This window comes from Scylla paramamosain, unplaced genomic scaffold, assembly GCF_035594125.1.
Source record: "Scylla paramamosain isolate STU-SP2022 unplaced genomic scaffold, ASM3559412v1 Contig14, whole genome shotgun sequence".
In the NCBI taxonomy this organism is placed as follows: Eukaryota; Metazoa; Arthropoda; class Malacostraca; order Decapoda; family Portunidae; genus Scylla; species Scylla paramamosain.
The window spans coordinates 792,501-816,918 of record NW_026973679.1 but is presented as its reverse complement, the minus strand read 5'-3'; the positions used below and the strand labels follow the sequence as shown (position 1 = coordinate 816,918).

Here is a 24,418-nt window from a genome sequence, read left to right as displayed (position 1 = left end):
GGAGCTTTACATCACTGGAAATGGACAAGGTGCAGGTGAGTCAATCACCACCAGCCACACAATATTACCACACTCGCTCAGAACTGTAAACATTTCAGTGTAAGTAACAATACACTCAAAGTGACCCCACAGGAGTTGTCAGGAAACGTACAAGTGGCGCCACCAACTCCTCCACTTCACTCACTCAACCCAAGCTATTCCAGTCCCTCAAGCCAAGGCTGTCTCGCTCAGCTGGCTCCCAAAGGCCACAGCTGCCATGTCTTACTGAGTCCTTCAGGCCCGGACTGCCGACAAATTGCAAAATATAACTTCATACTGCACCGCCCCGGCCTGGATTGTCCCACTCCCGGACACTTGTTCCAGCAGTCTACCTTTAGCCTTTTTGTTAACAGTGCGACAGTCAGGTGGCTTCCAGGTTTTGTTCTCCCTAAGACTTGAGCTCTTCCTAAAGGAAGGATCAGGACACGTCCACAGCTGTGGAACTGATTCCGTGGCTTTCCTTACTCCAGCCTTTTTCTTTGTCTTTTAGAGAACGCCACTGACAGGCATTCCATTCACTTTTTCTTTGCAGCGCCTGCCCGGCGGCGCTGCCTTCATACATGTGAAAGTAAAGAAAGAAGAGACTGAGAGAAAATAAACAAGACCAAAGTTGCTATTTTGATCCATGTATATTGTTAGTGTACTTCTCCACGTCATGAAGAGTTATTTAAGGAAAATGTATTTGTTGTTGTTTTGATAAAAGAGAACTCTTCCTAAGCCAGCACTCCACCACCACAACTACCACAACCGCCTCTGTTGCCTCCAATACTTCTACCACCACCACTACAGTACTATCACTGCCGCTGCAGAACCATTGCCTCACGTCAGACCCTCGAGGCTCACTCAGCTTCGGCGCAGCGTTGCCCTGAACGGCGCCGACCGACCAAAGCCTCCGCGTCACCTTGGAATTTTCAGCACAGAAGAGAGTGCAATTGAGAGTATTGTGTTTATGCCGTCCTAAGAGGGCACACTGGGGACCGGCAGCCTTTCTAATGCCTTCCTTTGCTCGCTTTCATTACTAGTGACCATTTTTTCCCCTTTTTTTTCTATGTTTCCTTTCCCCTGCGCGAAATGACAATATTCATGACGGTGTGTCTGCAGGGGACGGTCAGGGTAAATACGGATGTTGCTCGCTCTTATCTCTGAAAATGTTTTGCTGCAAAATACGAAATGTTGCAGCGTCCTGACGGCTTCTTTGCATAGAGGGCAAGTGGGATCTCCATTGGGCTTTTTTTTTTTTTTTTTTTTTTACTTTATTTTATTCTTTTGTTGGGGTTGGGAAAAAGAGATGGAGGGGGGAGGGTGGGATAGGGTTGCTCCAATTTAAAGCTGAGTGTGTTTGTACTCTCTCTCTTTCTCTCTCTCTCTCTCTCTCTCTCTCTCTCTCTCTCTCTCTCTCTCTCTCTCTCTCTCTCTCTCTCTCTCTCTCTCAGAAAACAAAGTGTCCCTGAATTTGTACATTTTCTTTGTGGTTTCTTCCTGTAACTGAATAATGTTATGTTTCTCGATGTGGAGGCAATGCTCATGTCAGATTTCCATTGCACTTCTGATGACAGTGATGCATTTTTACTAAAGCCATGAAATGATGCATCTTACCCGCACACTGGTCTGCTAAACTTGCTCACTGCACATTTCCCAGCCTAGCACAGTCTTCGCCTGCCTAGCTACCTTTAATTGGCACCACACACACATGCACACATCATCTCCGGCGGCTCATGGTGGAAAAAGACAGTCTCGTGGACCACCCTACTACCCACGAGAAACTTAGGCTTAGCACAGCTGGCTACAAACATTCATGATAAGATCCAATAGCACACATTAGTTACCGCTGCCCCTTCATAATGAGGCTGGTCCTTGTCACGCATGTACTTCAGTCCTGAGACCACAGCAGCTACTCAGAGATTGTCACCATAATTTCTGATGTCTTCCTGAACGGCTAGTTGTGTCACAAGACGAACAGAAGGCGGTAATTCAATAACGCTCACAACTTGTCTGTAGTTCAATCTTGCATAATTATACAATATTCCCCGTCACTGTTGCATTGGCTGTATCGTGATGACATCGTGCAGGGCCACACAGGTTCACCCGTTGCCGGGCACCTCTTGAGTGGTGAGGTGACCAAGGAATTTGTAATAACCTCATATGTAAAGGCTGGCCGCTCCAGAGTCACTCTCTCGCTCTCTCTCTCTCTCTCTCTCTCTCTCTCTCTCTCTCTCTCTCTCTGATGGATACGACGATAACAATAAAATAACTTATAATAATTATAATAACACTACTACTACTACTACTACTACTACTGTTAGTGCTACAATAGTAGTAGTAGTAGTTTTATTATGATTATTATAAGTTATTTTATTGTTATTTTAGTGCTAATCATCACAATAAAAACAGCAAGAACATTATTATTCATTAATGATCTTCTAAACCAAACTTCTTGTCCTATCCACTCTTATGCTGATGATACCACCCTGCACTTTTCCATGTCTTTTCATAGACGTCCAACCCTTCAGGAGGTAAACATTTCATGCAGGGAAGCCACAGAACGCTTGACCTCTGATCTTTCTAAAATTTCTGATTGGGGCAGAGCAATCTTGGTATTGTTCAATGCTTCAAAAATGCCTCATCCATCTATCAACTCGACACAACCTTCCAGACAACTATCCCCTCTTCTTCAATGACACTCAACTGTTCCCCTCTTCTATAATCTGAACTGGAAACTTCACATCTCATCTCTAGCTAAAACAGCTTCTATGAAGTTAGGTGTTCTGAGACGTCTCCGCCAGTTTTTCTCACCCCCCAGCTGCTAACTCTGTACAAGGGCCTTACCTGTCCATGTATGGAGTACGCTTCACATGTCTGGGGAGGTTCCACTCATACTGCCCTTCTAGACAAGGTGGAATCAAAAGCTTTTCGTCTCATCAATTTCTCTCTTGTAACGGACTGATTTCAGCTTCTCTCTCACCGCTGCAATGTTGCATCTCTAGCTGTCTTCTACCGCTATTTTCATGCTAACTGCTCTTCTGATCTTGCTAACTGCATGCCTCCCCTCCTCCTGCGGCCTCGCTGCACAAGACTTTCTTCTTTCCCTCACCCCTATTCTGTCCACCTGTCTAACACAAGAGTTAACCAGTATTCTCAATCATTCATCATGGTAAACTCTGGAACTCCCTGCCCTCTTCTGTATTTCCACCTTCCTATGACTTGAATTCCTTAGAGAGGGAGGTTTCAAGACACTTATTGATCAATTTTTGACTACTGCTTTGACCCTTTTATGGGACTGACATTTCAGTGGGCATTTTTTTTTATTGCATTTTTGTTTTCCTTGGCCAGTGTCCTTCCTACATAAAAAATAAATAAATAAATAAATAGATAGATAAGTAAAAGAGGCCTGTATGAATAGAAGACTGAACCTTGTGGAAAAGACTAATGAAGTCCAGTGAACATATGAACATGAAAAAAAAGTTCCTCCGAGACAGTGACATTGAATACTTTCAGATTGTGTTGTATAATGTAAAGTAATGTGAAGTGGACACTGTGTGTGTCTCTACCATAGTTACCCACAGTTGTATCTGTCGTCTGGCCAGACTTGAATTTCATATCACGGATAAACAACGCCTCAAAATGCATATGTGCATAGAAACATAGAACATTTCCCGCATAGAATAACCTGCACCTTCACCTCTGACAATATCTGCACAAACTCGTGTTACACCATATATATATATATATATATATATATATATATATATATATATATATATATATATATATATATATATATATATATATATATGTGTGTGTGTGTGTGTGTGTGTGTGTGTGTGTAGGTAAGAGGTGGGGAGGCATACGTGTGGAGCTCGCACGATCACGTCACCGCACGTCACACAACATGAAACTTTCCTTGGTCCATCTATTCTCATCCTTCTCACCAGACGCCAGTTAGGCTATAAGCCTGTCAGCTCGATGACATCCGGACAATACTCCTCCATCCGTCTGGGTCTTCATATTCTCTGTCCTCCATCACCTCGACCATTGTCGAGGTGATACTAAGGTCTACTAAGGCTCTCTTCAATACCTTGCTTCCATCTCTTCCTTGGTCTCCCTCGTGGTCGCCTGCCTCTTGGTATCCACTCCATATATTTCTTAGCATACCGATCTTCTTCCATTCTCTTAACATGTCCAGACCATCTCAGTCTTGCTCTATCAGCATCCTCCAGTAGCAGCGTCACTCCCAACTCTTCTCTTATTTGAACATTTCTCATCTTGTCCCTTCTTGTAACACCCCTGATTATTGAGCACTCGCATTTCGGCTGCCTGAATCTTCGATTCTAATTTTGTAGTTAAAGTCCAGCAGCAATCAGCACCATATAATAGGATTGGTATAACAAGTGTATTATAAACTATTAATTTGCATTTTGTAGGAACATGTTTATCTTTTAGTATTGGATACATCTATTGCCATGGATAAATATAACCAGCATTGCCTACATCATACTATTTATTTTTCATAGTTACTCTCTTTATCTCTAATGCATTTCAGCACGCATTATTCTAAGCTATAAACAGAGTTTCTCTTGTCTTATTTATGTAATTAAAGAACTATAACTAAGAATATAATGAATTGCCCTACGCTGGAACAACGGTACCGGGGAGGAAGGTCGATTCACGCAGCGAGAGGAGAACCAATACGAGAGGAATTCACAAACTCCTGGTAGAAAGTCAAGGGCACAACATGTGAGTGAAGGTTAATGGAAGGTCACTTGACTTTTGTGTGTTTAGTTTTCGATAAAAATACTCATTTCATCTCCGTGTAGGAAGTCAGACTGTGGGAGAGTGAAGGACCCAGAGAAGGAGGGAGAGGGACAGGGTAGGTTACTCGATTTTTACGCTCAGATTTTCACCAAATATACTTGCGTCAAGCTAGGGATGTCCTCCTGTTTGTCAACCGTAGTCTCAATACGAGCGCCCGGCAACTGAGTGAGCTGTGTTGCCTAAGCACGTCTAGTGCCTGTCAGGAATACTAAGGCAGGATAGGAACCATGCAGTGGTGAGGCTCAGATGTGCTGATGCATTAAACCATCTCACACCAAAGTAAGAGCAAGAATGGAAGTAATTGGATTATATATTATTATTATTATTATTATTATTATTATTATTATTATTATTATCATTATCATTATCATTATTATTATTATCACCATTATTACCATCATCACCAATATTATTTGTTATAGCAATACTGTCATCAACACACACACACACACACACACACACACACACACACACACACACATACACACATATGATCATCATCAGTATCACCACTCGTCATTAAATATTAAATATTTCCTTGAAGTTCATACGGTTTTCGTGTCAGCACTCTGTCTCTTTGTGCAGGACGCCTTGCTGAGGTGATTACCTGACACGAAAGAACTGAATCCACAAACTTTCTCCAATCGTTAAGTTTGTAAGACTTGATTCAACTCAGGTTGCGGAAGGATGGCTAAAAGACTGTGTGTGTGTGTGTGTGTGTGTGTGTGTGTGTGTGTGTGTGTGTGTCGCGCTCATAACCGCATTCCCAGTACTCGTAAACAACTGTAGTACACAATTTCACGGGCCCTGTGGGAACTGACAACTCTCGTTCATCATGTTCCTTTAAATCTACTCGTGTGATCAAGCTCTCACATAAAAGGAGCGTCACGGAGCATGTGCGTCAGTCTGTCACCCGGCCCGCGCACTAAACAACCCGACTCTCAGCACTGAGGGAGCATTGTAAGTTCTGCAACGCAGTGCAGATAATCTTATATTTCTTTTGTTAAGGAACGAAACATTTGTGCGCGCTTATCTGTGTGTGTGTGTGTGTGTGTGTGTGTGTGTGTGTGTGTGTGTGTGTGTGTGTGGACTGATGTACAAATATGAGTTTATTTTTGTGGCTGGTATGAAATTATCATGTATGTTTTGTCAAATAAACGCGTTAGTGAGACAATGCAGCTCCTACAGTTATCTGTATGAAGACTAAGACATGGCACGTGACATTCCTGGGGAACCCCTGTGTTGATGACAATCAAGCTGGACTTAACAAGATCTGACTTAGTGTTCTGTGGTCTCTGAGTTAAGAAGCTGAACATCCCCCTATGGACGGGAAACTTAGCGTAGCATCGTGTGGCTTCACTTCTATTTTACTCGTTGAAAAGACTGCTTTGTGTATTTCCTATGATGTTCAGTTGCCGCTTTGCTTCCTTTATGCACCCATCTTTGGCGTCACAGTGCTGCCCAGTGTGAGGAAACATTTTGTTTTGAAAAAAATCACAACAGAAAATATACAGACAAAATAAAAAGCCACTAATACTGATTTTAGTTGTTCCTATACTCTTCCTCTCGCTTGTATCTCACAGCAGCAGAATAGAGAGGGATGGCGCGTGGTGCGGCTCTGGTGGCGACGCTGGTGGTGGTGGTGGTGGTGGTGGTGGCGACTGCTGCTGATGTGCCATTCGTTGATACCAGGGATGGCCGCGTCTCAGGCATTGTGGAGGAATCGGTGAAGGGCCGAGACTTTTCGTCATTCTACGGCATTCCCTACGCTCGGCCACCACTGGGGAGGCTGCGATTCAAGGTAGGCCGGCAGACGGTGAAAATTTGCGGAGTAATGAAAGCACTTGACTTCATCAGAGTGAGACTGTAAAATGAGGGTGGGAAAATACTGGAAGGTAATGTGTCCTTTCTTCCAGGATCCCGAGCCCTTCCCAGACTGGGGGGCCATGGGGGAAGCCTCCATTCCCGCCCCGCCGTGCATCCAGTATTTCTCCGCAGCAGAGAAAGTCGGAATAAAGGAAGTGCTGGGTGAGGAGGATTGCCTGTACCTCAACGTGTTTGTGCCCAAGGTGAGGCAGAGAACCCCGGAGAGACTGCTTTAATCTGTGACATGTGAACCTAAGAGCATAAGGGAAGCTGGGAGAAGAAAGTAGGCCTACACGTACTAGGTGACAGTCCTTGTCTAAAACCTGTGTCCACCTGCCTTCCCGATCAGTAAATTTAACTAATCCTTTTTTAAAGCACCCAGGTGACTCGGTACTAGTAGGCTGATTACTGCATATATTCCAGTCATCTACCACTCTATCTGAGAACCAATTTCTTCCCTTTTTTTTTATTTATTAGTTGTAGTCCTATCCTGATTACTAACACTAAGGATTTTGTTTAAATTGTTCTTGTTATACCTCTTAATCTAAGCTTTTCTAGCGAATGTAAAATTTAAAACTTTAATCTTTTGTAAGGAATATTTTACATCCCCTTTTAGTCATCTCTCTCTCTCTCTCTCTCTCTCTCTCTCTCTCTCTCTCTCTCTCTCTCTCTCTCTCTCTCTCTCTCTCTCTGTGTGTGTGTGTGTGTGTGTGTGTGTGTGTGTGTGTGTGTGTAATAGTACCAATCTTATCACAGATTAATGGAGACGCTAGCTTCCCGGTGATGGTTTGGCTTCACGGGGGAAGGTTCACCCATGGCAGTGCCCAGGAGTACCCTCCTCACGTCCTCCTGGACCACGACATCGTGCTGGTGGTGGTGCAGTACCGGTTGGGTGTCCTGGGTGGGTGGTGTGTGGCGAGGTGGTGACTTCTCTTACACGCGGCGCGGCCTGTGTACTGCTCTTCTCACTGCTTCTCTCTCACTGTACAGGCTTCCTGTCTACCGAGGACTTGGCGATGCCTGGGAACCTGGGCCTCAAGGACCAGACCCTGGCGCTCCGGTGGGTGAAGACCAACATTCACCTCTTTGGCGGAGACAACATGCGGGTCACCATCTTCGGTGAGAGTGCCGGCAGCGCCGCCGCCCACCTCCTCATGTTCGTCCCGGAAGTTTAAGGTAGGACTCCTTTTGGACTTCACATTCGTTCTCATCATCTTTGTTTATACACACACACATACACACACACACAATATATATATATATATATATATATATATATATATATATATATATATATATATATATATATATATATATATATATATATATATATATATATATATATATATATATATATATATATATATATATATATATATATATATATATATATATATATATATATATATATATATATATATATATATAATTTCAACCTTGTATATCGATTTGTTCACATATTTGCATGTAGTGAGACAAGTTGTATTGTTTTGACAGATCTTTTCTCCCGTGCTATCATGCAGTCTGGAACAGCACTGACGTCCTTGACTATCAACAATAATCCTCGCAAAGAGGCAATTGAAGTGGGCGGCAGCCTTGGGTGTCCCACAGACCAGGGCAGCAACACGCTCCTTCTGTGCCTGCAGGGGCTGGATGCAAAGGCTCTCTTTCCTCGTTACGAAAGCTCCAGAGTGAGTGGCACTCACTGTGCCAGGTGTCAGGACTACTTGCTCATTTAACTTGAACATTCAATTGTGGATATATTAAAATTACAGTTCTGAGGCCATTTAACTTGTACAGAGATGGGGCGTGCTGCCGCTCACCTTCACGCCCTGGGTGGACGGCCGTTGCCTGCCGCGTCACCCTGCCCTGCTGATAAGTGAGGGGCGTAGCACCCGGGTGGACATCATATCAGGCATTACCAGAGACGACGGGGCTCTTTTCGCCTTGCGTAATTATCACCCAACTTACGTGGTTAAAGATCATGCTTCACTAACTGAAATGTCTGAGGGAATAATTACCTTCAAAATCTATTGTTTTGAAGATTTTTATTTATTTATTTATTTTTTTTAAGCTGCATTGGCAAAAAACAGTTACTGGAGGAGCTACAGCACAATTTTAGCATGGCCGGGCCTGCGTCCCTTCAGCTTGAGGGCAGGAGTGAGGACCCGGAGGCTGTAGCCCGCCAGCTGTACCTCCACTACTTGGGCACCACGCACGTCACCGAGGCGCACGCTGACGACTTCATGAGGGTGAGCACCAACACTGGAGCCTAAGTCTGTTTTTTGCTGCACATGCTCCGTAAACTTTGGATGTATTTGCAATGTGAAAATTACTTGTTTACATATATGACATAAGGATGAGAAGACACGGCTCTACGTGAGGGGATGTTACACCTTAACACTTGAGACAAGAGGATGCCGGCAGTGTTTTCACTGTTCATTCTTAAATTCGCACCTATGTTACATCTTAAACATACAGAACTGCCAGCTGGTGTTCTGTACGGTAAACTTTTCCGTGATCATTCTGCTGTGAAAAAGCCTTGTAACCGTAGTTGTTAGTGATTAGTGATGAATTATGAGGGAGCTTTAAAAACTAGACTCACGTATGAAGATGATAGGTGGAGATGAACAAGCATGTTGCATTCAGGGACTGTCACGGGTTGATCTGATGGATTCTTGCCGTTTCCCTTATTATCTCATGTTCGTAGTAGTAGTAGTAGTAGTAGTAGTTGGATGGTGTGAACGTTCTAATTCTTTTAGTTATCAAAATAATAATAATATATTATTTAAAAAATGATAAAGACATAATAATAGTTATTACTATTGAAAATAACAAAAATAACTCTTAGTTTTTTTTCTTACTAGTCTTATTATATATGATTTTGACAGATGTTCACTGACCACTACTTCGCCGTGCCTCATGACCGCATCTCCGCCCACCACGCAGGGAAGATTTACCGCTACGAGCTGCAGCACTACGCCCAGCTCTCCTTCGGCCAACTGATCTGCCCTTCCTGCGACAACAAGTGTAAGCAATGCCTGGCCCACAACCTGCCCGAGGCACCGCGGCGTCAACACTGACACGAGGCGGTCAGTTCAGTGACGAATGTTTAGGCAGATGTTTTAAGAACACTGGCAAAGTAACTGGGGACTGGCACCTTTAGTGGGCTTTTTTCTGCCCTTTTATTGCCCTTGTTTGGAGCCACTCTTACATAACAGATCCTGATAACTGACACAAAGAATTTTGCTTGTAACATCATATTCCCTATGTCACTTCAAGGCAATGAATAACTGTCAGAGATTTTATAGACATCAAGGGTGGTTCTCGACTTAAATACTCATAAAAACAGAAGGTGCTTGGCATAGCCACTACCACTCCTGATGTTATCACCAGCGCTGTCGCCACCACCGCTATACGTAGCAACTATCACCAGCCTTCTCACCATCACCACTACCACTACCAATAACTCTTATCCTATACTATTAATACCCTGCATCACAACAAATTCCAGTCATTATTGCCATCACCACCATCTCATCGCTGCCATCATTTTTATTAGTAATAGCACTGCATCCCTTTTCATCATTACTTAACATTTTAATTTATTTATACATAATTTGTGGTCTGAGATATAATCTTGTTGAAAAACTAAAACACAGCTGTGTCCGAGTCACTGTGATGTGTGCCATGAGTCACTGTGATGTGTGCCATGAGTCACTGTGATGTGTGCCATGAGTCACTGTGATGTGTGCCATGAGTCACTACGGAGCTTTAAAAGAGGAGTGGCCAAATTTGAGGCTGAGGATAATGAAAGGAAGTAGGCAGTATGTTTCATGTGGGGAGTACCACATGTAGGCCTGACAACTTCTTGCAGCTTCCCTTACTTTCTTGTGTTTTTTTTTTTTTGTTCTGACATGAGTGAATCACATCTTCCTTTTCTTATCTTTTCCGTTCGGCGTTTCCCTCGAGTGAGTGGTTGGCGCAATGTACGAGCCTGTCCTGTTGTTTCTGTCCCTTGAATCTTCCTCTGTGACTGCTATTGTTTGCAGTTCTAAAGCAATTCCACCGCTCCATCTCCTTCTCTGTCGTCCTCCCAGTTTTCTTCCCTCAAATGGTTTTCTCCAGGAATTTTTAATCGGTTTCTGATCGTCAATTCTGACAGGGGTGAGTCACGTAGACGATCTGTACTACTTGTTCCGCGGCGGCCCTCTCTTGTCGCCACGAACAGCACCCCCACAGCGACCCAAGGACTTACAGCTGCCCGACGACCTCACCCTCAGGGACATCATCACGACTCTGTGGACCAACTTTGCTGCCACGGGGTGAGATGGAGGACGGAGGTCCTGATTTCAGAAGTCTTTATGGAGGACTCTGAGAGCTTTAGAGTGGGCAAGATGATAAAGTATTGCTTATCAGTGCACTAACTTTGCTGCCGCGGGGTGAGATGGAAGGTGGGACCCTTTTGTGGAGGAGACTGATAGTTTTAGAGGATAAGATGATAAAAGTAAGGCTTATCATTGTACCATTGCTGCATTAGAGGCTCTTCAGGAAGTGCTGATGTCAGGTAAGACTTATCAATGCTTCCATCCATTCACTGTGACACGGTGACACCAACAACAACGATAGTTTGCCTGTGTACTACATATCACTGCAAAAAATTACCTCTTTACTGCATAGATTAGACAAGTGAGTTGGTGATGGTGGGCAGTGGTGAGAAAACACAGAATTAAGCAGGGGATCTTTATTTCTACAATGTTTTGATGGTGTTGAAAAGTTAGAGAAAAAGATCTGCTTAATCCTGCTATTCCTCACCACCACACTCCAATAATTACTTTTTGTATTACTCATCATTGCAGCAATAGTTTATTTTTGTATCACTCATCATTGCAATGATAATAAATCTTTGTATTACTCACCAGTCCAACAGTGGTCTGTCTTTTATTACTCATCATTATAATTATAATTTTTCGTTATTTCTCACCAGGAACCCAACCCCTGATAGCTCTCTGGGCTTCACGTGGGAAGCCAGCACACCAGAGAATCTGCAGTACCTCTCCCTCACGCCCTCGCCCTCCATGAAGCCAGACGACCGCAAGGAGGTGAGGGATGTTGCTTACTTAATCATTTACTATGAAAGATGTATTAGGCACTGGTATATTTCTATTCGTGTACTTATAAGCGTGTAAGGCGAACGCTTAGAACATATGTTGATGAGGGGGTGAGGGGGTAACCGACCTCAGGGTTACAAAAAAAAAAAAAAGTAGAAAAAAGGCCCACTGAAGGTGCCAGTTCCGGAAGAAGAGAGCAAGAAGGGTTATCCATAACTAGAAAAGTGTCTGGAAACCTTATGTATTAGATAATTACATGGTCCATTTTCTATTTAAATTTTGACGTGGCAGAATTATTTACATAACTACATTTTTTTTTTCTTTATGAGTGTCGCTATTTGTGTTTTATAAATGTCACGCTCCGAGTATCTAGAGCGCATCCTTTGTCAAGCACTATCCATTTCACCCCCTCAGTAAGTGGTTCATGCAGGTTCTTTCTTTTCACAGACACGCAAGTTCCACAACTCTCTTCCCATCCAGGAAAATCTGATGCTTCACCCGCACCTGGTGAAGGTGCCTCAGGGTGCCACGCGCAGTTCACGTCATGAATTGTGATTTACCAACTCCTGATTAAATGCAAACAGTAACAAGCACCGCCTACCTAACAACATAACTTAGATATAACCACTTTATATATATATATATATATATATATATATATATATATATATATATATATATATATATATATATATATATATATATATATATATATATATAATGAGAGAAGAGGACGAACAAGTGAGGAAGGCAATGATGGTGGAGGTTAGGGGGAGAAGGAGGGTTGGGAGACAAAAGAATAAGATGGAGAGTCGTAATAAGAAGTGATATGAACAAGCTGGGAGTGCAAGAAGATAGAAACAGATGGAGAAGGGTAACTCCAGCGGCTGACCCTGCAATACACTGGGATTAAGGTCGTATGAAGAAGGATATATATATATATATATATATATATATATATATATATATATATATATATATATATATATATATATATATATATATATATATATATATATATATGATGGGCCCTAACTCAGTGCAAACAAACGAAAAAAACGTCCACTGAGGTGCCAGTCAGTAAAGAAAAAAAAAAATCAAATTTAAGGATAACTGTCTTGAAACCGAACACTTTCATTATTACCACGCTTAGAGAAATGCTTAGGTGTTATGATGGAGTGATTATGAAGTGTTTTGAGGAGTTGTATGGCTTATGAGTTGTGATGTGGTGGAATTGTGAAGAACTAAGGAGATAAACACCATCTGATTACTAAGAAAGTCGAGGGTGTAAAGCGCTGCTGCGTCTGATTTAGTCCTATAAAAATGGGTTGATTTGCTGTGAGGAGTCACTTCGAAACAAGCAGAGGTGGCGGCAGTGGTGGGCGCGGAAGTGAAATATAGAAACAGTTTTTGAATAGGCTGGTGACATTTGATGAGGTACCGGCGTGCTCGGAACTAAGGGTACACGTGGAAAAGTGCCAAGCAAACCTCGCGCGAACACACCCAGGACGTGTCCTCCCGCGGCGTGCATTAAACATCAAAGCGCCCTTTGCTCAGTGGTCACCTTTACCTGGGCCGGCGCCGCCTCAGAGCTGGGCGGGGGCGGAGGGAACCCAACCCTCTTCCCTTCGCATTCCACCCTTCAAAAAAAAAAAAAAAAAAAAAAAAAAAAACAAGACTCAAAGCTGAACTGAAAACAAGACAAGGATTAAGAGGAACACTGTGTGCACTTAGAAAGCTTAAGGGCGCGGAAAAACACACACAAAAAAAAAGGGAGGAAAAAGTAATGAGAAACGGCGCGTGCACTCAAGACTCAAAAGATAATGAAACACGGAAGGGACTGAGACAAGAAACAAGAGACAAGAGCTGCGGCCAATTGGATCTACACAAGAAAAAAATAAAAATAGTAAGGTGAGATCACAATGGAAAGTACAAAGATCCAAAAGCAGCGACAAAGGAAATGTCGTTAGGGATATTTTGTGAAGTTACATTACTGTGTGTGTGTGTGTGTGTGTGTGTGTGGTGTGTGTGTGTGTGTGTGTGTGTGTGAGAGAGAGAGAGAGAGAGAGAGAGAGAGAGAGAGAGAGAGAGAGAGAGAGAGAGAGAGAGAGAGAGAGAGAGAGAGAGAGAGAGAGAGAGAGAGAGAGAGAGAGAGAGAGAGAGAGAGAGAGAGGGAGTCCACACCAAGGCTCACTTACAAAACAAAGGAAAATCACGGCCCTACGTAGATGAAAAAAAAAAGAATAAAAGGAAAGAAAATCAAGAATATTGTAAAAAAAAAAAAAAAATCGGACAGCACTATACATACATACGACAAAAAAAAATAGATAAATAAAAACAGAAATACAAATAAATTTAAAGATAAATAAAAGAAAAAAAAAATAGGCAAACAAAACACCCCCAAAAAATAAATCGTGTGATTTACACACAAGTATGTAAGAATATAAGAACACAAGAAAATAAGCGAAGCTACAAGAAGCCGTCAGTCAGAGATGCTCTGGCCAAAGAAAAAAAAAAAAAAGAATAAAGAGAAGAAAATAAAAAAGTCTTAAAACTTGGTGGCATCAACATCTCCAGAGTAATACGACACGTTTTTAGTGTCCACGAAGCTGTATTTCTCGTAGCCTAACTTAAACCAACTGAGGGCGGAGCAACACATGTACTAGTGTCCACGAATGTGCCCACAATCTAGTCTAACCCATCCTAACCTGACAGCTGAGCAACACACCAGCTTATAGTCTCCACGAACCAGTGCTGCTCGCAACCTAACCTAACCTAACCTAACCTAACCCAACACGAGAGAGAAGCAACACATCTACATCTAGTCTCCACTAACCTGTACTGCTCGCATCCTGACCTAACCTCCACGAACCACTGCTCGCAACCTCCTTCTAACAGTATAACCTCAAACAAAACCATGCAAGTAATAGAGAGGTACATTCCCCACTCCGAGCTGGCGGTTAATTTACGTGGAAAAGGTTGCAGCCTCCGCCATCCTTTATCCTGAAGGAAGCACCGCAGGATTCTTCCCTTCCTGCGAGGTGGTCATGTGGTCATGGCCGCCTCCCTGGGCTGCAACATTTTTATTGGCTTTTCCTATTTGTCTTTTTTTTTTTTTTTTTTCTCGTTAACTTTGGAACTAATTAACTTCTGACGGTTTTTTTCTCCAGCAATGACCTTTCTCTCGTCAAGGATAAAGTCATCCATTATATGAAGTTTTCATCGACAAAAACATTGATACTTTTTTCTTTCCTAGAGTGTATGTAGTCTTTTTTCTCTTAGAAGGACGCAACTTCGATCCGAATACGTAATTATGTCAGGAATTAAGCTTTTCCTAATAAAACTTTCATGTACGGACAAACCTTTCTTAATAAAGCTTTCATATACAGAGAACATCGCTCACATTCCTGCACAAAGCTTTCTACTTTATTTGTTTATTTTTTTTAGATGAAGCTGCCTGGGAGTGATATACTTGCCTGTAAAAGAGGCTGGCTAGAGACCGCAAGAGCAAAAGAAAAAAATATATACTGCTCCTTTCAACATGCAACTTACTACTAATCAGGTAAGAATGTTTAGCACATACTCCATTTCCCGCTGGAGGGAGAGACCCGCCAGGTGTCTGCAATACCCACATATATTCAGAACGAAGCTTTCAGCAGCACACGAAGATATCTCTCTCCACGCTGCATCACTGCAGCAATATGTGTTGGGTATAGGTATTTCTCCTTCTGCACGATAAATAGGAATTTGCAGGCATCGTATAAGGAGAAATCGTGACGTGAAAACATCATGTAAATTCACTTAAACTTAATATATTTTAAGTCCCTGCTCAAGACTACTGACTCCATTATCAAATGTTTTTTTTTTTTTTTTTTAATCAGAAAATGCAAGACTATTTGAACGTCAACTTAAAAAAAAAAAAAAAGATTAACCAATTGATTGAGTGACTGGCAGACTGTTTGCTTGTTTTCTTAATTGATTTATAGATAAAATTGACTGACATTGATTGGAACGTAAGCTGAAAAAATAAATTCTCTGGAACTCCCTGCCTGCTTCTGTATTTCCACCTTCTTATAACTTGAATTCCTTCAAGAGGGAGGTTTCAAGACACTTATTCATCATTTTTTGACTACTGCTGTGACCCTTTTATGGGACTGGCATTTCAGTGGGCATTTTTTTTTTATTGGATTTTTGTTGCCCTTGGCCAGTGTCCCTCCTACAAAAAAAAAAAAAAAATCTCTATCATCACCATCGTCTCCGGTGTTGGCGGTGGTAATGGTGGTAAGAGTCTCCATTACCACCACCACCACCACTGCCTCATCCATTCACTCATTATAAGAAGCCACCACCACCAACACCGCCGCCGCCATTGTCATTAGCGGCCCCTAACAATAGAATCATCAATAATCATGACAATTAGAGGCGGTGACGCGGCGCGGGCGAGGGTGTGTGGCGGGGACGAGGGTGTGTGGCAGGCACGAGGGTGTGCGGTGTGTGGCGCCACTTTTTACCACCAAGAAAAGTTGGCAGTGTTTTATCACGGCTTTATTGCTTCACTTGGAGGCTTCATCACTCACCACAACCACTTGATCGCCGTTATCACTGTCGTTCACTGCATTACCATTACCGTCACCATTACGATTATCACCACCACCATCACCAGCACCACTACAACCACTATCACTACAGTATATAGAAACTTTTTGTTTGGATCCTCATACTTAAATATAGTGATTGCACACTGTGTGAGTATAGCCACACTGCACAGGGCCAACCAGCCAGCTCATCACGCAACTAAACACACTGACCAATACAAGTGGCGTGCAGTTCAGGCAAATCGCACACAGAGTGGTAGATGAATAGAATGACTCGCTATTCAGGTTGTAAGCCCTGAAATATTAGAGAGCTTTTCAAGAAGACTAGACAAGTTTTTGGATGGGGATGATAGGTGGAATTAGCTAGTTATGTTTAATACAGGGAGTGCCACGTATAGGCCTGATGGCTTCTTGCACCTTACATTATATTCTTTTGTTCACTGTTAGAGAGCCTGCCTGGTGAGTAAACCACCACAATACACCACAACCAACACCTCCCTCTCCACCACCACCAACACCACGACCACCACCCTCACAACACAATACAACACAACACCCTCGGCCTCTACCCAGCCAGAAGTAAACTAGAGCAGCCGTGACTCAGATTTTTTTCCTCCGCTGCCTCGCTATGAACCACGGCTGCTATTTACCCTGCACCAACCTTCCTGGTGAAGCGCCCCCCACACCCCCAAGCCAGCCTGCTGCACGCCCATGCCTGCAGAAACGAGAGGGCGCCAAGACACCTGCCGCCAGGTAGCAAACACTACTAAGAATATTTCTAAAGGGACGGGAAAGTTTCACTGTGACCCTCCTGTGATGCCAGGTTTGTACAAAGTCTCAGAAAGAGGACAGCAAGTTTGGTCTGTTCTTGTCCTGTCTGGAAATGTTGGTCTTAACGAGGCTCAGTAAACACTACACGCAGATGTCTGGTGAACTATACAATTTAAGTATAAAGAAATGTAACTTGCGAAAAAAGAAAGTTACTAAATAATATTAAAAATACAAGAAAAAAAATAGAAATCAACACTTATATGTTTGTCTTGCCACAGCTTACCAAATAAGTAACGATAACAGATAGAGAATAAAATAACTGGTAAGCACAGAGTCAAGAAAATAATTAGCGAGAACAGGTAGTGAAGGAAATAACAGGTGATAACAGGTAATGAAGAAAAATAACTGAGAAAAAATAATATCACTATAAATATTGCACTTTACATCACACACACACACACACACACACACACACACACACACACACACACACGCAAACAAATAAGCAAGCAAGTCGAAGTTCACCACTTTGATCATAATATATTGAAAAACGTGAGCTTTCTCTGGCAGTGCGTCACTTTTTTAAATGTAGCGGCGTTATCCTGCGCTTTGTTTGTCTCACTTCCACATAAATCCAAGTGAAAATGACGGAAATTAAAGCTTTCGATGCACCTCCTCTGCCAAATACAAAAATAATTATTGACATTTAAATATTCCACATGACATTTAAATGTCACCTATAAATCAAAACTGCTCATGGGAAGCACTGCAGGATATTCTGAGCATTGACCATTGAAGAGCATTTTTTGCTGATGATATAAACGTCTCTCTTCCGGATTTAAGTTCAATTATATTCGAATCATACTATATTTCCAGCACACACGCACAAAACACACACACACACACACACACACACACACACACACACACACACACACACACACACTTGTATATTTTATATCTATTTAAGCACCCTTTCCCTCTTTTTTAAACCTTTATTATCCATTTTTGTTTGGTTTCTTTCCATATTATTTTTCTGATTATTTGTTTATTTTTACACACACACACACACACACACACACACACACACACACACACACACACACACACAGGCATTACCAGTATACCAATTTTAAAGCTATCTATTTCACGAAGGGAGGCTGGCAAAATATGTCAAATAAGTAACCAACATTTGGAGGTAATTAATTGAATTCACTTATTACGCCAGGATTAATTCAACTGAAAACAAAATGACATCAAAAATCCGTTCCCAATGAAATATTTGTTGACACTGGCGAGTGTCGATGGAGGACGGAGGGGAAATGCTGCAAAGGACGGGAAAGATGTGTGGAAAAATGTTGTTGTGTTTTCGTGGTCCGTATTCAGAAACTCTTTGTTCTTTCACCATGACTATTTTCAAAGGTCACAGAGATGGTTAGTCGAGTAATGTAGAAATCTTGTTAATCTCTCACTAGAACAGTGTAAAACACTCTTAAAAGCCAATATAGCTACAACTAGAGACTTTTAAGGCAGTGGAAGTGCGGCACGGAAGTGTTTCAGAATATGAACGTCTGTCCAACAATTATGACAAGAGCAAGAAATCCAGAAAACAACAAGGGAAAGGACACAAGGCAAGAAATAAGCAAGGAATAAAAGAATTAATCTATAATGAAGAAGAAAGTCAAAAGGCAATATAATGAAAAAAGGCAGATTAATGAAACAAAGATTAACAAAGAAAAAAATATCCACGCTAAATAGAAAAAAAAAACACTTGAAATAGCAAAGCACTAACAAACACCAACAGTTGTTCAACACACGATAAAGAAATACAACAAACAATGACGAAAAAATAAATAAACGAATAAATAAATACATAAAATAAAGACACCGAAATTAACCTTTCCTTTTCTACAGGTCAAGGTGACACGTGACTCACCAGAGGCGGGAAGGGCGCGGCACATGGAAGGTCACTGCTGCTGCGGGACGAATACTGATTGCTATTTATACTCGAGGCGGCTTTAATGAGACTGACAAGAATACCCAACCTATTTGTATGTGGAGCCAATCAGAGATATTAAAGTGGGAGGTGAGAGATGGTGGTGGTGGTGGTGGTGGTGGTGGTGGTGGTGGCGGGGTAGAGAAGGAAGAGGAGGAATACAAAGGAATACAAAGGGATGCAAAACAAAGAAAAACAGACACCATGAGCCTTAGTGACCTAACGAGGCTGTCTATGTAACTATTCTACCACTAAGGATTATATGAGATAGAGGTGTAAGGACTGGAGAAGGAGGAGGAGGAGGAGAAGGAGGAGAAAGTTGACAGGTAGGAGAAAGTTGACAGGTAAGTAGAGAAGGCTGAAGAAGATTAATAATGATCATAATAATGATGATAACGATGCTATTTGTTACGTAGTGAAAGCTCCAAAACAGTGCAGTGAAGTTATTAACCCCATCTCATCTTCCACTGCCTCCATGACCTCAAAAAGTCCATTAAAAATATGATGATGATGATGATGATATTCTTTAGTTAAGGAAAGCTTAAAAAAAACACTGCAGTGAAGTTAACAAGCCCATCTCATCTTGCATTTTCACATGAACTCAAAAAACACCATTCACACACACACACACACACACACACACACACACACAAAAAAAAAAAAAAAAAAGCGATTCTTTTTTTTATTTTCCCTCCATCCTATTTTTTTTACTTGATAACCTTTGCGTAAATTCCCATGAAGCAAATTAATGCTTTGGGTTTTAATGTTTTTTCTCTGAGCCTTAAAAAAAAATAACACTGGTTAAAATTTTTCTTACTTTTCTTTTCACTGTCTTTTTTCTTTCTTTTATTCATTTTTTTTATACCGACTCACTTTTGTAGAAACGAACTACGTCTCTCTCTCTCTCTCTCTCTCTCTCTCTCTCTCTCTCTCTCTCTCTCTCTCTCTCTCTCTCTCTCTCTCTCTGTGTGTGTGTGTGTGTGTGTGAGAGAGAGAGAGAGAGAGAGAGAGAGAGAGAGAGAGAGAGAGAGAGAGAGACAGACAGACAGACAGAGACTGTAACTCCAACAGATCATAAATTTCCATACATACCAAACTCTTTTACGTCCAACACACACACACACACACACACACACACACACACACACACACACACACACACCGCCAGGTATGCTAATTTCAACATCACCCCGGCCCAGTAATTGCTTGATACAGAGTCACCTTTCGCCCAAAACCAATCAATCTCAGCAGGACTTGTGTGTTTCCAGTTTAGACGAGTTTCACTCCCACATTTATCGGAGAGTCATCGTTTTCTTTCATTCTTGCTGCGGCTGGCTGCTATCTGATCCTTTTTTTCTTTTTTCACGGGGCACTTGTATCAAAAGGACAGGTGGTAGGACGATCTGGTGACGGGTTCATTCTCTCTCTCTCTCTCTCTCTCTCTCTCTCTCTCTCTCTCTCTCTCTCTCTCTCTCTCTCTCTCTCTCTCATCTTCATCTTCTTGTTGGCGAAAACTCTTGGCGTGAAAGTTTGTAATGGGCGACGCTTGTACTTGGCTGGCCCGCCTTCCTGATTTATAACATTTTTATCCCGCCTCCTTCTGGGTCACCTACACCTTCGGAACTTTTCGTCCATGGTAGAGATGCAGAGCCATTGCTACACCTTGTTATAATTCGAACAAAGAGGATGGTACTCATTAGGAACATTGTATAAGTTGTAATTCTGTATGTCAGGTCTGCACTTCAGAATCTTTTATCCTGTGAACTGTAGCAGCAAACATTGTAGGTTGTTATAATTGACAGAAGTTTGTGTTGCTTTTTAACGAGTCCAACATCATTATTATAAACACATTTAGCTTCAACCCGGTATATTTATATACCGGGTATATTAAACACTTCATAATCTTTCATCCAAGACAGTTATAAAGAAAATGACTACAAATTGTTACAGTGTATTTCAAACATAAGGGTTGGTATTGTCTTCCAAGCTGTCTAAAATCATCATTGACTCATCATTAACTTGCACAAAATTTTCTGTGTCTTCTCTACATTTTTATCCAAGGAAGTAATAGAGCAAAGTAATAGAGCAAATTACTACCTCTTATTGTTTTGTAATATGCACGTCTATATCTTTTTTACGCAAGGCGCTGATAAATGGATTTCTTATAGCCTGTTGTATTTGACAGAGGCAGGTGTTCCTTTCCACCGTGCCTAATATCATTATAACAACCATCAGTTGGTATTCTCTCTGTCTCTTTACCCACGGTACTGATAAAGGCTATTGCTGCAGGCTGTAATAATTCAAACATAGAGATTGGCATTGTTTTTAGTGAACCAAACATTCCTAAAATTAACATTAGTATCTATGAGTTACATTAATTTTTCCATGTATTGCAAGTATCAACGAGTCAAGAACAAGGCTACCATTACTCATAAGTTGTGAGTCATATTCATTACTCGTCCCCACTACGTTCTCATTCTTCAACCACACGAGTCACGTAAGTCATATTAATCATGTCATACCAATTAAAGACAAAAGTAATGTTAATCAATCACATAATTCATATTAATCACTCAAAAACTCATTACTAAAAGTTATCTCAGGTCAGTAAAGTCACATATTCAAGTCCTACCTGTAAATCACTGCAAGTCGCAGCTAAGTCACTGTCACTACTAAATCACTGACACTGCTAACTCACTAACTGCTAAATCACTGCTAAGTCACTGCTAACTCACTAACTGCTAAATCACTGCTAAGTCACTGCTAACTCACTGCTACTTCACTGTAAATTTAATGTAACTGCTAAGTCACTGCAAACTCAATGTCACTGCTAAGTCACTGATAAGACACTGCTAAGTCACTGTCATCGCGAAATTCCTTTTAATACTTTACTATATAACTATAAATTCACTATCATTTCAAGTCACTGCTAAGTCACTCATAGGTCAACGTTAAGTCACTGCTGAGTAACTGCCAAATCACTGTAAGTCACTATTAAGTCGCTGTCACTACTAAGTCACTGCCGAGTCGCTGCAAACAGTAGAATCAGCAACTCCATATCTAATGAAGGACAAAAGCAGCACATTTAAATAGTGCACCATCAAAATATAATGAATTCCAGAATATAAAAATGGAAAACGATGCTCTCTCTCTCTCTCTCTCTCTCTCTCTCTCTCTCTCTCTCTCTCTCTCTCTCTCTCTCTCTCTCTCTCTTGACAAATTTCCTTCGTGGTGGAAAAATACAAAATTAATGTTCTGGAAACCGAACCTAAAATCTTGTGTGCAGGAGAGAGAGAGAGAGAGAGAGAGAGAGAGAGAGAGAGAGAGAGAGAGAGAGAGAGAGAGAGAGAGAGAGAGAGAGAGAGAGAGAGAGAGAGAGAGAGAGAGAGAGAGAGAGAGAGAGAGAGAGAGAGAGAGAGAGAGAGAGAGAGAGAGAGAAATCAGTGTGCCTTCTGCAGCTGTGGAGAGAAAACCTGACCAGGAAGGAAAGGAGGATGGAAGGGGAGGATGAAGAGGAGGAGGAGAGAAAGGAATATGATGAATAACAATTAGAATAAAAAAGAAACGAATAAAAATGAGACAAAACAATAATAAACAGAAACAAGCAAAACAAAGATAAACAAGAAAAAAAACACTGAACATGGAAAATAATAATGAAAAAAAAATTTGTTGTAAAAAAAAAATTATACATGTATGAAGGATTACACGTACCCACACACACACACACACACACACACACACACACACACACACACAAAGACATACATACAGTCAAAAACACACACACACAGACATACATACACACACACACACACACACACACACACACACACACACACACACACACGGACCTAAATTTCTTGGTGTATTAAATTACCACTTAATTAAGAGAAAACATATATTCCATAACGAGAAGGGATAGACATTAGAACCACCACCACCACCACCACCACCACCACCACCACCACAGGACGATAAGGTAAGACATTTCACTAAATTCACATCAACACATATTGGCTTTTTTGGTGATGTTTTCATTCCATGGCATGTTGTTCATATCAGTCTCTTATTCAGTGTAGTCTCTCTCTTTCTCTCTTTCTCTCTCTCTCTCTCTCTCTCGCAATTACAGTGAAAATTTATATATTATTACTAAATTATCCTTCGTAACGCCAGACCGCCTGCTGTTTTAGTGGTAGAGAGAGAGAGAGAGAGAGAGAGAGAGAGAGAGAGAGAGAGAGAGAGAGAGAGAGAGAGAGAGAAAGGCACGTGAGTGGAAAAAAGTATCGCGCTGAGTCTCCCTCTTCCCTTCACACCAGTTTTCTCTCTCTCTCTCTCTCTCTCTCTCTCTCTCTCTCTCTCTCTCTCTCTCTCTCTCTCTCTCTACCACTAAAACAGCAGGCGGTCTGGCGTTACGAAGGATAATTTAGTAATAATATATAAATTTTCACTGTAATTGCGAGAGAGAGAGAGAGAGAGAGAGAGAGAGAGAGAGAGAGAGAGAAAGAGAGAAAGGTAGAAAATGTACCCAAACTCTAAACAAGAAAGAAAAAGAACCGTTTATCGAAATACAAGACACTTTTTGTAAGGAGCGTGGTGAGAAGAGGAGATTCCATGGCGACAATAAGATACATTATACTGATCACAAGGACTCCGAGGGTCAAGGCCAGAGAGACCAGACCAGGCAGAATATCACCAGGAATAGTGGCAGCGTTCTGAAACACTTCGTTGTCTCAACAGGACTATTTTCACTTGCCGAGATAGAAACCACGCTGCCCACAAGGCTTCCGAGGCTCATATATATATATATATATATATATATATATATATATATATATATATATATATATATATATATATATATATATATATATATATAGAGTGTCATTTTGTAAAATGTGAACACAAGGAAGGCTTTTTGTTTATGTATCTATTTTATGAGAGGCTACAGTCTCATAAGTGTTCTTAGCAATTTTTTACAGTTTTCTTCTGCCTTGCTGTCTGTGTTATTCGATATTTCCAGTCTTGCATTCTAGTTTCATTATTGTATTTTTCTCCTCTCACTTAATTCTTCTTCCAGCTTGTATTTTTTTTCCTAATCCTGCTATCTCTCTCTCTCTCTCTCTCTCTCTCTCTCTCTCTCTCTCTCTCTCTCTCTCTCTCTCTCTCTCTCTCCATTGTTTTCTTCACTTTCCATCCTTGTTCTCTCTTTCCAGTCTTATCTTCTCACT

The 24,418-nt window shown here is 41.4% G+C and overlaps 1 long non-coding RNA gene and 1 pseudogene across 1 annotated transcript in view; one reads left to right on the top strand and one right to left on the bottom strand.

Annotated features, from left to right (window-relative positions):
- Positions 1 to 24,418, bottom strand: part of LOC135097196 (uncharacterized) — a 97,436-nt gene that overhangs the window by 9,298 nt on the left and 63,720 nt on the right. The window lies entirely within an intron of this gene.
- On the top strand, positions 5,934 to 12,452 carry LOC135097202 (juvenile hormone esterase-like; annotated as a pseudogene).